Here is a 13100-nt window from a genome sequence, read left to right as displayed (position 1 = left end):
GCTGTGTCCACATAGTAGGGACAGAAAGGAGAAATTTGATACGTAGCTGGGTTCCTTGATTTTTGTTGTCGTATGTTGCCAGGCTGAGGCGAGGAAGTGTGGTGTTTTCTTTCAGAAGAGCTTTAAAAACTCACCATTCTAAAACCTGGATAACTGTCCAGTTTCCCTTGAACTTTTTCACTGTTTAGGCACGAACAGTAGCAAAATCAGCCTGTGTCAGCCTTTTTTCCTACTGTATGCCCATTGCCCATTGCCCATTCAGCGAACAGGGCCTCGGAATGGACACTGGCACCTGAATTACCTGCTTGCGTTGTTTGCACAATGTAACTGGAAAACTCTCTCTTAGTCATGACATGAAGAGAGACGGCTGTGAGGCATGTCCGTCAGGAAAAAATTAAGTAGTCACCAAGCAGGGTTTCGGGATCATTGGTGAGAAACTGAAGTCTGGTGTAAGCCTTACAGTTTGCAGGTGCCACTTCCCTGAACTTTCATAGCTCATCTCCTTGGTGGTTCTGGACTTCAGGCTAATAGAAAAAGACACGTGTCAGTTTTTCCAGGTCGGCTCATGCCTTTCTCCAGCCTTTCAGGTCTCAGCTCAAAAGTCACCTGATAGCAGGAAGTCCTCCTTGATCACCTTCCGTAAAAGAGCAGCACCTTCGCCTTCCCCAGCCACCACCCAGCACTCCAGAAACCCCCTTCCCTGCCTCGCTTTTCTCCATAGCACTTGCCACTACTGGGCAGGTATTTGCCTATTGTAGCTACTTATTCCATGTAGAAATCTCAAGGCCGTTTTGTCTATTACCTTATCCCCAATCTTAGAGTCATGCACATAGTAGGTGCTTAATAAGTACCTGCAGAATGAATGACTGCCAAAATTTAGGGAGCTTCTAACTGGAACGCCCCCTCCCCAGTCTAAGAATACATATAATAATATGCATAAACAAGTTGGAGTTTTATACTTATGTTCTTATTCTTAGCCTGGGACTCTAGAGTTAGCAAATGACCACCCACCCTCGTTTCACAGGGTGGGCATTTGTGGACCATTTAACTGTTACATAGAAGAGAAAAGCAGAAATCAATATTCTGATTTGTGTTTTTTGCTTTTTGTTTTGGCTTTTTTAGGGCCATACCTGCAGCATATGGAAGTTCCCAGGCTAGGGGTTGAATGGGAGCTACAGCTGCTGGCCTACGCCACAGCCACAGCCACAGCAACGTGGGATCTGAGCCCTGTCTACAACCTACACAACAGCTCATGACAACACTGGATCCTTAACCCACTGATCGAGGCCAGGGATTGAACCTGCGTCCTCATGAGTACTAGTTGGGTTTGTTACCACTGAGCCACAGCGGGAACTCCCAAAACAGGTTTTTTTTTTTTTTTTTTTTTTTTGATGTGTTTTTTCTTTTCTTTTTTTTTCTTGGTTGGTGGGGAGTGGGGATTGGCAGCTACAGGGGAGTTTCCTCCTGTATCTGAATAAAGCCAGAGAAACTAAGTGTGAGGAAAGAAACTGATCACATAGGCCTCTCTTCTCTCTACCACAAAGTGGTCAATGATATGTAACGGCATAGCCATATTAATGGAAGTAAGATTAAATATTCGTAACAAAGAGGCTATGTGACTGCCCTCTTCACAGTGCATGCATGCTCTTCTGTAACTTTAAAAAAACACATTGAGGCAGTATCTTCAGACAGACTTGCAGTGTTGCCTTTTAGGTTGAAATAAGAAGGATGGTGGACTGTCTTTCACTTGAGAAATCTTGACAAATTCCAGAGGTGGAAAGCTAATCCTCTAAGTGATTTCAGCCAGCTTAGTAGAAAACCTCGTTGCTTGAAATTATTATTTTAATGTCTCATTTTCCAGGGCCAAATTGGCAGTGAGTCAGCTTTCCTATTACGGAGCTGCGCTAACTTATTTGTCCAGAAATGATCAGGTTTTAACTTGGGGCTTCTGGACTAATAATAAGGCTAATACCTCTGAAGTACACAAAGTATTTTGGGATTCATCTCATTTAGCTCTGCAGCATCTTTATGTAGAGGTCTAACCAAGGTTATCCCCAGTTTAGGGTTTTTTTTAATTTGCTTTTTTAAATTAAGGTATAGTTGATTTACGGTGTTGTGCCAATTTCTGCTATACAGCAAAATGACCCAGTCTCTCTCTCTCTCACACGCACACACACATTCATTTTCTCATATTATTCCCTATCATATTCTGTCCCAAGAGACTGGACACAGTTCCCTGTGCTCTATAGGAGGCCCTTATTGCCCATCCATCCTAATTATAGTAGTTTGCATCTATTAGCCCCAAACTCCCAGTCCATCTCACTTCCTCCCCTCTCCCCCTTGACATCCACAACTCTGTTCTCCATGTCTGTGAGTTTGTTTCTTTTCTATAGATAGGTTCATTTTTTGCCATTTTTAGATTCCAGATATAAATGATATCATATGGTATTTGTCTTTCTCTTTCTTACTTAGTCTGAGAATCTCTAGTTGCATCCATGTTGCTACAAATGGCATTATTTCATTCTTTTTTAAGGCTGAGTAGTATTCCATTGTATATATGTACCACATCTTCTTAATCCATTCATCTATCAATGGACATTTAGATTGTTTCCATGTCTTGGCTATTGTGAATAGTGCTACAGTGAACATAAGGGTGCATGTATCTTTTTGAATGAAAGTTTTGTCCAGATATATGCCCAGAGTGGCATTGCTGGATCATATGGGTAGTTCTATATTTAGTTTTCTGAAGAACCTCCATACTGTTCTCCATGGTGTTTATAACTAAGGCAAGGAGGAGGAGGAAAGAGGTGCCACCCCTGCCCTGACCGGTCTCCTGTCACTCCAGTTTAGTTTTTAACAGGAGAAGCTGCCTGTTGGGTCAAGATGCACCCTCCTAAGGAGCTTTGGTTTGGTGGTTCCTTAATAAATCCATGAGGATCGGGTTTGATCCCTGGCCTCACTTAGTGGGTTAAGGATCTGGTGTTGCTGTGGCTGTGGTGTAGGCCAGCAGCTGCACCTCCGATTCGACCCCTAGCCTGGGAACTTCCATATGCCACAGGTGTGACCCTAAAAAAGAAAAAAATATTTTTTAAATTAACATTTTATGGTTCAATTTTTTGAAGGAAAGAGAGAAAAGAAAGAGGAAAATTAGCAAGCACTTGTAATTTATCTAAAATTTTTTGATGTTTTATTGTTTTGTAACTATCACTGTTTATATTTGTCTCATATTAAATGCATTTAGATAATTATAGCCTCAACTACCAACTGGCATGCAATCTTAAATAAGTCATTTAATTTCTGGACTTCTTCCTCACTCTGGGCCTTAGTTTCCTAAATGATAAAGTGAGAGACCTGATGACCTTTTAGGCTCAAAATTTCCTTGACTCTAAAACACTGGATTTGGAGGCTCTAACTTCAGGGGGATTGGTAATAAATGGAGTTGACGTTATCATCATCAGCATCACCTGAGTCTTTGACTAGACTTACTTGACAATCTATTCAAGGAGATCCCTTCATGGCTCAGCGGTTAACGAACCCCACTAGGATCCATGAGGATGTGAGTCTGATCCCTGGTTTTGTTCAGTGGGTTGGGGACCCATCATTGCCATGAGCTGTGGTATAGGTCGCAGACATGGCTCGGATCCTGCATTGCTGTGGCTGTGGCATAGGCTGGCACTCGTAGCTCCAATTTGACCCCTAGCCTGGGAACTTCCATATGCTGTGGTGTGGCCTAAAAAGCAAAAAAAAAAAAAAAAAATTAAAAAAAAAACCCCAGTCTATTCAAAATTATTCATGTTCGCTAGATGCAACTCTTTAAAATGATCTCTTTATTCATAATTCAGTGTGGCCAATTCAAAATTCAACAGTAGCTGTCTTTTAAAGACCTAAAAAGAGTATACATTTCCCGTTACTAAAGTCTGGTTTAGTAAGTTACATTATAATTAATATGAGAAGGTTAAAAAATGCAGTAATCTTAAGAGCAAATGATTAATCTGATTTAGTTACAACCATGGCATATTTATATTCATTCTAAAAGTTACAAATGTGAGTACAATGTTTATACATGGGAAATGTGGAAATTTTATAGAAAACTCAAAGTAGTATGTTCACTTATGTAATCACATGTGATTATAATTTTGTTTAAAGTTTGTATGTCCATTGACCAAATTGGAATTAACTGGGGGAGGTTTAGCGATGGTTTGCTGGAAAACAAGAGTAGCCCACCATCCATTTTAGTTGCCTTCCTAATATTTTTGAAAACCGTAATAATGTCTCCCCCACTCTCCCAATAAAATTGGTGTAAATACTCAGTAAATGGTGAAACTCTCTGTGTATTCATCTTAATACATATTGGCTTATGTCACCACACCTACTGGCCTGGGTGTTCCATTTTTGTAACTCTCTGATTAATTAAGTCAATAACTTTTAAGCAAATGCCCAGGCCCTTGGATCGTAATCACATCTGATGGGGCTGGGCCCGAAGCTGCAGACAGCCCATGGGGAAGGAGGGTACCGTTTGTATTCTATCTCAGAAGCTGGAGTTTGTGAGCTCTTCACAGCCCTGAGCCGTGGCCCATCTCCCAGCACAGTCGCCAGTGACTCTAAGTGCTGTTCCACTAGGAAGACTCTATAAATGTGGCATTAATAAGCACCAGTTTGAATCTGGGTCACCTCAGGCATACCTCAAAGATCAAACGCTATCACATGGTAGTGCGGGGTGTGAACCGTTCCCAGGGAAGGCAGTCCATCTCTTAATGACACCTTTGTGGGCCTCCTCAGCAGCCCGGTAGAGGGGGGCATAAAAAGAAAGTCACATCTGCTCCTTGGTGTGGAGGCCAGCCCTCCAGGTTCCAGTTGGCATACTTTTGCAGAGAGGTTTTAGGAACGGGTCACAGCGGTTTCTGTTGTTCTGGCTCCTTAGATGGATATACAGAACCTTTCATCTTTTGCCTCTTTTCCCCACCATTTATTGACTTCAAAGTGACAGTACCTATCCATTGCCACCTTTCCTCTCCTCTGAAGAATAAGAAGAAATTGCGCGTACAGAAGCGTGTTAACCATTTCGTGTTCAACCTCCCCATTTTTATTTCAGTTTGGGGGCATCATTTTCACTTCAGCACACGTTCATTGAACCCTGAGGTTCACCAGGCACTGTGTTAGGCTCTGGGAATACAGACATCTAATACAAGTGGTTCCTGGCTCTGAAGAGCTCACCGTTTTGTTGGGAAGGAAAGCTGTAAGCACTAAGCTGTGAAATCCTGTGAGAGAGGCAGGCCTAGAGAAATGCACTGGACATGGTAGTGGCACAGAGCCAATGGTGGGAGTCATTTGTTCTGTAAATTGTTACGGAAGGCCCCTCCCAGAGAGGAGTCAATGGTCAGCTTGGGTCTTAACGATTGAATAGGAGTTGGCTAAGCCATGAGAATTGGGCAGTGGCTCATTTTACACAGAAGGAAAACTGTGCTGAGGCAGGAAACATAAACATGATGCTCGCTGAATTTCAGATCTTTATGTGTGGTTCTAAGATTAATTATGCTCTTAGTCATGGACTTATTGCCACCTTTCTAATAGCTCGGTGTCAGTCAGAAGTAAAAGATGAATTTTGACAACTGTAATTGTGACCCTGTCTTTTTGACTGTAGTTGACTTTAAGCATCTGAATAAGGGCTCTCTAGTCTCCTCAAATATTGCATTAACCTGGCCGACCCACCAGGTATTTATTTACACTTGTGACTTTTCATTGTTATGTTGGTACAATCTAAATTTATTTACGCTTCAGTTTCCCTGCCAGGTTTCAATTTCAGCCTCAAGTGTTTAGACAACATTATACAATAAGTATACATTACCCTTTTATGACATCTGCTTCAGTACTGGAAGAGCCTGCCATGAAAGCTCGTGGTTGGATAAAAACGAAGCCTGAATGTCACCAAGTGGCCTCCAGATGTGTTTTATTATGTTGGTATCTCCATTTTGTTTTCATAAAACTTTTTTTTAAGTTTAAAAAACCTTACCTAGCAGGAACAGCGGACAGTAGACTCAGAAGAGATGAACTCTTTTCTTCATTTCCTGATTGTTATTTCTTGATCTCCTGTTAAAACTGTGATTCAGCTGGAAAAAACAACAACAACAAAAAAAAACCCCATAACAACATAAAGTATCCTACTTTTTTTTTTCTTTCCATTTTTGGCTGCCCCACAGCATATGGAATTCCCAGGCCAGGGATCAGATCTGAGCCTCAGTTGCAACCTAAGCCACAGCTGTGGCAACACAGGATCCTTAACCCGCTGGGCAGGGTCGAGGATCGAACCCGTGTCCGTCCCAGCGCTCCCAAGATGCCACCAATCCCGTTGCACCACAGTAGGAACCCCTAAAGTCCCCTACTTTTAAAAAGCAAATCAGGAGTTCCCGTCGTGGCGCAGTGGTTAACGAATCCGACTAGGAACCATGAGGTTGCGGGTTCGGTCCCTGCCCTTGCTCAGTGGGTTAACGATCCGGCGTTGCCGTGAGCTGTGGTGTAGGTTGCAGACGCGGCTCGGATCCCACGTTGCTGTGGCTCTGTCGTAGGCCGGTGGCTACAGCTCCGATTCGACCCCTAGCCTGGGAACCTCCATATGCCACGGAAGTGGCCCAAGAAATAGCAACAACAACAAAAGACAAAAATAAATAAATAAATAAAAAGCAAGTCACGTGTGTTTGTTTTTCAAAGATAAGTTCACTTCTTAAGTCGGAAGGCCCCGCTGCGTTTCAATACGTGATTCTTCAGTGTGGCAGTATCAAGATTATGATTAAATATCTCTCAGAGTTTCTGCCGTCTAATTGTTCACTGAGCAGTCAGTCTGTTTTCAGGCAGTCTGGCGTGTGATAAATATTTTGTAGCATATGCAGCTGAACATGCCAATTTCAAAGGGCTTTACAAGCTTTAATTAATTTTCACAACAACCAGATGCACTCTGCTTTATTGATGAGCAGCCCACAGACAGTGGAGTTCAGAACGTGGCCCAGATTCCCCCAGCAAAGTGATTTATAAAATTTTGTGGGTAGCTGAACACCTTTCTCAAACACAAGCTCACACGGAACTCCAGCATGTCAAGTAGGACGGCTCGTGTTAAGAGGAAGAAAGGGATTTCATTGTAGGGCTTCCAGATTTAGCAAAATAAAAAATAAAAACAGAAAAACACCCAGGATGCCCAGTGAATTTGAATTTCGGATAAACAATGAATAGTTTTTAGTGTAGGTGTGGCTCAAATATCGCATGCCCCTAAGAAAATGATTTGCGGCTTATCTGAAGATCACCTGTAACCCTGCATCCTCTATTATACCTGACAACTCAACGTTTGTGTTCATAGCCCTGCCCTTTCAGTGCCCTTGTCTCTTCCCAGCCAGGGGAGGGTCCTGGTTCTTGCACACAGTTTGAAAACCACAGATAGAAGAAATCTGTCCAGATGCTGAGAGAGGTAACAATGCATTTTTCTTTTCCGTCCCAGTTTCAGAAATATCACCACCTCCTTGGCTGTGTTAAAGAATCTCCGTGGTCATGTGTTCACTGCTACCCATGATCAAGGTCAAGAATGAGTGCCTTGCTTTGCCTTTCTTACTTCTTAGGAAAAAATACTTGAGTTTCTCCATCTGTGGGAACAATGTTTTTCAAGTCACCTGCTTGTAGAAGTCAGCAATTGAGGAGGAAGGAGAACTGATGGTAAATTAGGAGTGCACACTGGCCAATCAGAAGTGCAGAGTCCAGGAGTTCTGTCGTGGTGCAGTGGTTAATCTGACTAGGAACCATGAAGTTGCGGGTTCGATCCCTGGCCTTGCTCAGTGGGTTAAGGATCCGGCGTTGCCGTGAGCTGTGGTGTAGGTCGAAGATGTGGCTCGGATCCCACGATGCTGTGGCTCTGGTGTAGGCCAGTGGCTACAGCTCTGATTAGACCCCTAGGCTGGGAACTTCCATATGCCATGGGAAGTGGCCCTAGAAAAGGCAAAAAAAAAAAAGTGCAGAGTCCAAACATACAGAGAAAAATGGATGGGAGCTTGTGTGCCTCATACTAAGGCATCCCAAGGGAGAGGTGTCTGGCACGGGCCCATCCTTGTCTTTTGGTCTCCTTGGCATGTACATCTTTTAGTGGTGCCGGCTTGAGGATAACACCCATTAAAGTAATTCCATTACTTTGCTCCATTATTTTAGAGCAGCCCTCAGGTTATTACTCTCATTTCTCAAGCTGACTCCTTTGTGGAATATTCTTACTTATTTGGCCATTATATTTCTCCCTGAAACTGAGTACAGTCTGATTAGCCATTTAGTCAGAAGCCATGAAACGTGTTTAGGGTGAAACAGTCCTGCAATGCTCTAAAAACTCTCTGGATTAACTGATGAAAAATCTTTTAAAAACATGCAAGAAATAGAGGACCTTGTCCCAGACCTATGGGCTGCCAGGTGCCTTGAGTTGGATGTCCTGCTTGGGTGCCTTGCCAACTCTACCTGAAGTTTTTGTATCAGCAGAATGCTGATATTGGTTTATTTCCTGATGGGTAGATTAGGAATGAATACGTTTTGGGGTATTTTTGGTCTTCTTTTCATTTTTTCCAAAGTTTGTGCTATAAGTGTGTTACTTTTATATTAAAAAAAAGTGTTAGTGATATATTTTAAACATTTCTTGGGGGGAGCTCATAAATGTGTGTTTAAATGTTCTAAGTATAGATGATTACATTTAGAATGGATGAACGGTAAGGTCCTACTTACAGCACAGGGGACTATATCCAGTCTCCTGGGATAGATCATGATGGAAAATCATATTAATAAAAGGAATATATCTACCTGTATGACTGAGTCACCTTCCTGTACAGCAGAAATTGGCACAACATTGTAAAGTATGAAGTTTTATATTTTAAAAAATGGTTATCAAGTACAGATGAAGATCATCTAGAATATAATGTTTATTTGCTAATGTTTATGTATCTTTGAAGGTTAGTTGTAATATGAAATCTACCCACGTCGTTCACACTTAAAATTTACCTCTCATTCATCCATCTCTTTTATTCATTCAACAAACACTTATTGAAGAACTATAGACATATTCTTATATAACACAAGAAGGGAGGTGATGAGTGGAAGCAGAAGGAAAGGGGGATCCAAAGATGTGACCCACCCACTCCATCCTTCTGGTGGATCTGGGCTGGGCAATGCGCTGATGCAGAGGAAAGATACTTGGGCTCCGATGCTCAGTGAGCAAAAGTGAATTTTACGAGGCTGTTTGTCATGTCCGTACCTAAAGACCCGAGTCATCTGAGTCCTGCTAGGGGTTCATAATCTTGCACCATGAAAACAAGGGCAAGCTCCTATCCCAGAAGCTGGGTGTGCAAAGCCACCAGAATCCTTGCTTGGTTCCACACACAAGGCCTGGGATCCCAGAGTTCATCTGCTTCTCACCACTTGCTTTAACTGCAGGCTGGGTTTGTGCTGGATGGTTTCACCCTCCCCTTGGCTGGTTTTAGGGATTTGGATTTTGATCAACTATATGGTGTAAGCTACATGGACATTTTCTTTGTTCTTCTAGCTGCTTTTTGAATTTTCTTGGAGGAGGAAATAGCCTCTTCATAAAATCCCTTTCACTGGTCTTTTTTGTCGATGCTGAAACTTCTATACCAAATCTATTATGTGGAGAAACCCAAAATATTTGTTAGTTTTCTTTTCTAATATTAACACATGCAGAAAGGACCTTTTCATGACCTTGTTTCGCAGTTCAAATAGGCTATATTTTACTGTGCATTTTTCAGTGGCTTGAGGAAGGTAGAATATGACCGGGGATTTGCATGATGAAACCTAGGAAATGAAAGATTTCGTATTTGCTAAGACAACTTTGGGGTCAGGGTTAAATTCACACAAACTATTGTATATTAAGTTAATCTAGTTATTGTTGTCATTAGCATGTGAATGCTTGTGAAAACACTCTCCCAAATATACAGGATAGTTGCTTTTCAAAATAAAGCTAAATATTTTCTTCTTGAAATTCCTGTTGTGATGCAGAGGAAACTAATCTGACTAGGAACCATGAGGTTGCGGGTTTGATCCCTGGCCTCGCTCAGTGGGCTAAGGATCTGGCATTGCCGTGAGCTGTGGTGTAGGTCGCGGACATGGCTCGGATCTGGTGTTGCTGTGACTGTGGTAGACGCTGGCAGCTGCAGCTCCGTTTCGACCCCTAGCCTGGGAACTTCCATATGCCACAGGTGCGGCCCTAAAAAAAAAAAAAAAATTCTTCTTTATTTTGACTATATTTTTTAAAGTTTATATAATAATTTCCAAGAACTCACTGAATATGGAATTCTTAAGATTGCACATTTGGATTTGGAAAGCCACTGAAATAAATATGAAAGAACTTCTTAAAGATTTATTTTTTTTTTTTTTTTTTTTTTTGTTGTTGTCTTTTGTCTTTTTGTCTTTTGTTGTTGTTGTTGTTGTTGTTGCTATTTCTTGGGCCGCTCCCGCAGCATATGGAGGTTCCCAGGCTAGGGTTCTAATCGGAGCTGTAGCCACCAGCCTACGCCAGAGCCACAGCAACGCAGGATCCGAGCCGCGTCTGCAACCCACACCACAGCTCACGGCAACGCCGGATCGTTAACCCACTGAGCAAGGGCAGGGATCGAACCCGCGACCTCATGGCCCCTAGTCGGATTCGTCAACCACTGCGCCACGACGGGAACTCCATTAAAGATTTATTTTACTTATGAGTGAACTAAGTGTTTTCTAGAAAGAGAAATATGGGTGCCATTCAGAATTGCTTAATCGTAATTCTGTGAGCTGTTGACATCAACTCAATGTCCCGATCAGTTGAGCTGCTAGATGGAATTTTATCTAAAACCAGTCCACTTTGTTCATACCTTAGGACTCCCGTGAATTTTGTCACAAACTTGCTTCATACCCCATTTGGAAGGCAGCCACTCAAGCATGGAATATGAGAGTCGTTTAACAGTGCATGGTAAAACTTAAATAATTTATGACTATGGAAGGGAACTGTGTCCAATCGAAACCTCCAGGGTAATTCAGGTAGGTGGACATAACCACCCAGGTGTCTTGGAACTCTTCCAGTTCCCACTGGCTCATGAGCTCATAATGCTGAGCTCTTTGCCATGTGCCCCCCGCCCGAGTTTACTTGTCCATAAGCACAGTGCCACCGAACATCCTGCTGGGACATTGATTTCACATCGATTCACAGAGGAAAGTCTGGGGTTACCCAGCGACTGTCGGGTCCATAGCAGGTGTCTCTGTGAGTCTCTGATTTTGGAATCTGTGCTCCTCAGCTCCTGATGTAACCTTTCAGCTGTACCAGCCCAAACAGAATTTCCAGCGCCATCATCATCGTAAACATGAAACTTGCTGAGGTTACATGTTTCCATTATTGATCCATCTGTTCTGGGGATGACATCACCGCAAAGGAGTTCGTCTGTCTTGTGTTGGAAGGTCACGTTTAATTCCCTAGGTCAGCAGAGGGTAATAAATGACTGCTTTTTACTTCACGTCCTGTGCCTTACTTTTTCTCGAAGACGGCTGAGCAGTAGTTTCCTTAATCTTACGGCACTGCTGGTGCCATAAGAATGCCATACGAGCTGAAAACGCTTCCTGCTGTCTATCGAAAATCTGAGTTAACCAGTCCAGTAAGTTAAATGTTTCTCCTCCGTAAACTGACTTGCTCACAGAAAGCCTCTGCATCCAATAGGAAGGAAGGAGGCACTAGATGGCAGTCTTAAACAAACTTGAAGTGACCTTCCTCTTAAAACAGATGCATCACCTAAAAGCAGTTGCTTCTGACAGACAGAAACAGACTCACAGACATAGAGAACAGACTGGCTGCCGAGGGGGAGGGGGGAGGAGTGGGATGGACAGAGAGTTAGGGGTTAGTAGATGCAAGCTACTCCATTTAGAAGGGATAAGCAATGAGGTCCCACTGTACAGCACAGGGAACTATATCCAGTCTCTTGGGATAGAACATGATGGAAGATAATATGAGAAAAAGAATGCATATATTTATTTATGACTGGGTCACTTTGCTATACAGCAGAAATTGGCCCAGCATTGTAAATCAACTATCTTTTAATAAAATAAAATAAAAGCAGTCACTTCTGTTCCCAGTGAACACAGACTTGAACTCTGCTTTATAAAAATTACACATCTAAGGGTATTATGAGGTTTGTTATCACACTCTAAAATCTTGCTTTTGATAGGAAAAAGCATTCCATATACAGATCTTCCTCACCCTAAGGGTTATGTCCCGATAAACCCATTTTAAATTAACAAGACCATTACATTGAAAATGCATTTAGTACACTTACCCTACTGGTCATTGTAGCTTACTTAGCCTGGCCTGCCTTAAATGTGCTCAGGACACTTAGCCTACACTTGGGCAAAATCAGCTAACACTATGCCTGTTTTATAATCAATCACGTTTTGAATATCTCAGGTAATTTAGTGAATCCTGTACTGAAAGTGAAAAAACAGGATGGCCCTCTGGGTACAGATTGGTGGTTGTGAGTGTTTCTCTAATTGACAGCCCCCCCACCCCATCACAGGGCTGACTGGGAGCTGAGGCTGCTGCTCCCCCAGCACCACGAGACAGGATCCTCCTGCATATCACTAGCCCAGGAAAAAAAATCAAAATTCAAAACTCCAAGCACAGTGTTTACTATATGCGTATTGCTTTTACACTGTTGTAAAGTTGAGTAATTAAGTTGAACCATCTTTAGTTGGGGTAGCTGGGGACTGTCCGTACACTTTAAAGATCTACTGCTGAACAGATTTATTTACTGAGTTATCTTAAGGCTTTTTTTTTTTTTTTTTTTTTTTTTTTGGTCTTTTTAGGGCCGAAATGGGGGCATATGGAGGTTTGCAAGCTAGGGGTCCAATTGGAGCTGTAGCCGCTGGCCTATGCCACAGCAACAGCAATGCGGGATCCGAGCCGAGTCTGCAACCTACACCACAGCTCACATCAATGCCAGATCCTTAACCCACTGAGCAAGGCCAGGAATCAAACCTGCATCCTCATGGATACTAGTCAGATTTGTTTCTGCTGAGCCACGATGGGAACTCCCTTAAGGCCTTTTTTAACTTTACAT

At 42.5% G+C, this 13100-nt stretch overlaps 1 protein-coding gene across 2 annotated transcripts in view; it reads left to right on the top strand.

Moving 5' to 3' along the window:
• The window catches only part of PRICKLE1 (prickle planar cell polarity protein 1), a 118852-nt gene that overhangs the window by 10192 nt on the left and 95560 nt on the right, over positions 1-13100 (top strand). The gene's annotated exons all lie outside the window — the stretch shown is intronic.

The sequence above is a fragment of the Sus scrofa genome, chromosome 5 (genome assembly GCF_054392235.1).
Source record: "Sus scrofa isolate SSC_HxYL_T2T_F1_AM1 chromosome 5, Sscrofa_HxYL_maternal_Yorkshire_Landrace_v2.0, whole genome shotgun sequence".
NCBI classification, from domain to species: domain Eukaryota; kingdom Metazoa; phylum Chordata; class Mammalia; order Artiodactyla; family Suidae; genus Sus; species Sus scrofa.
This window is presented reverse-complemented; position numbering and strand designations above follow the sequence as displayed.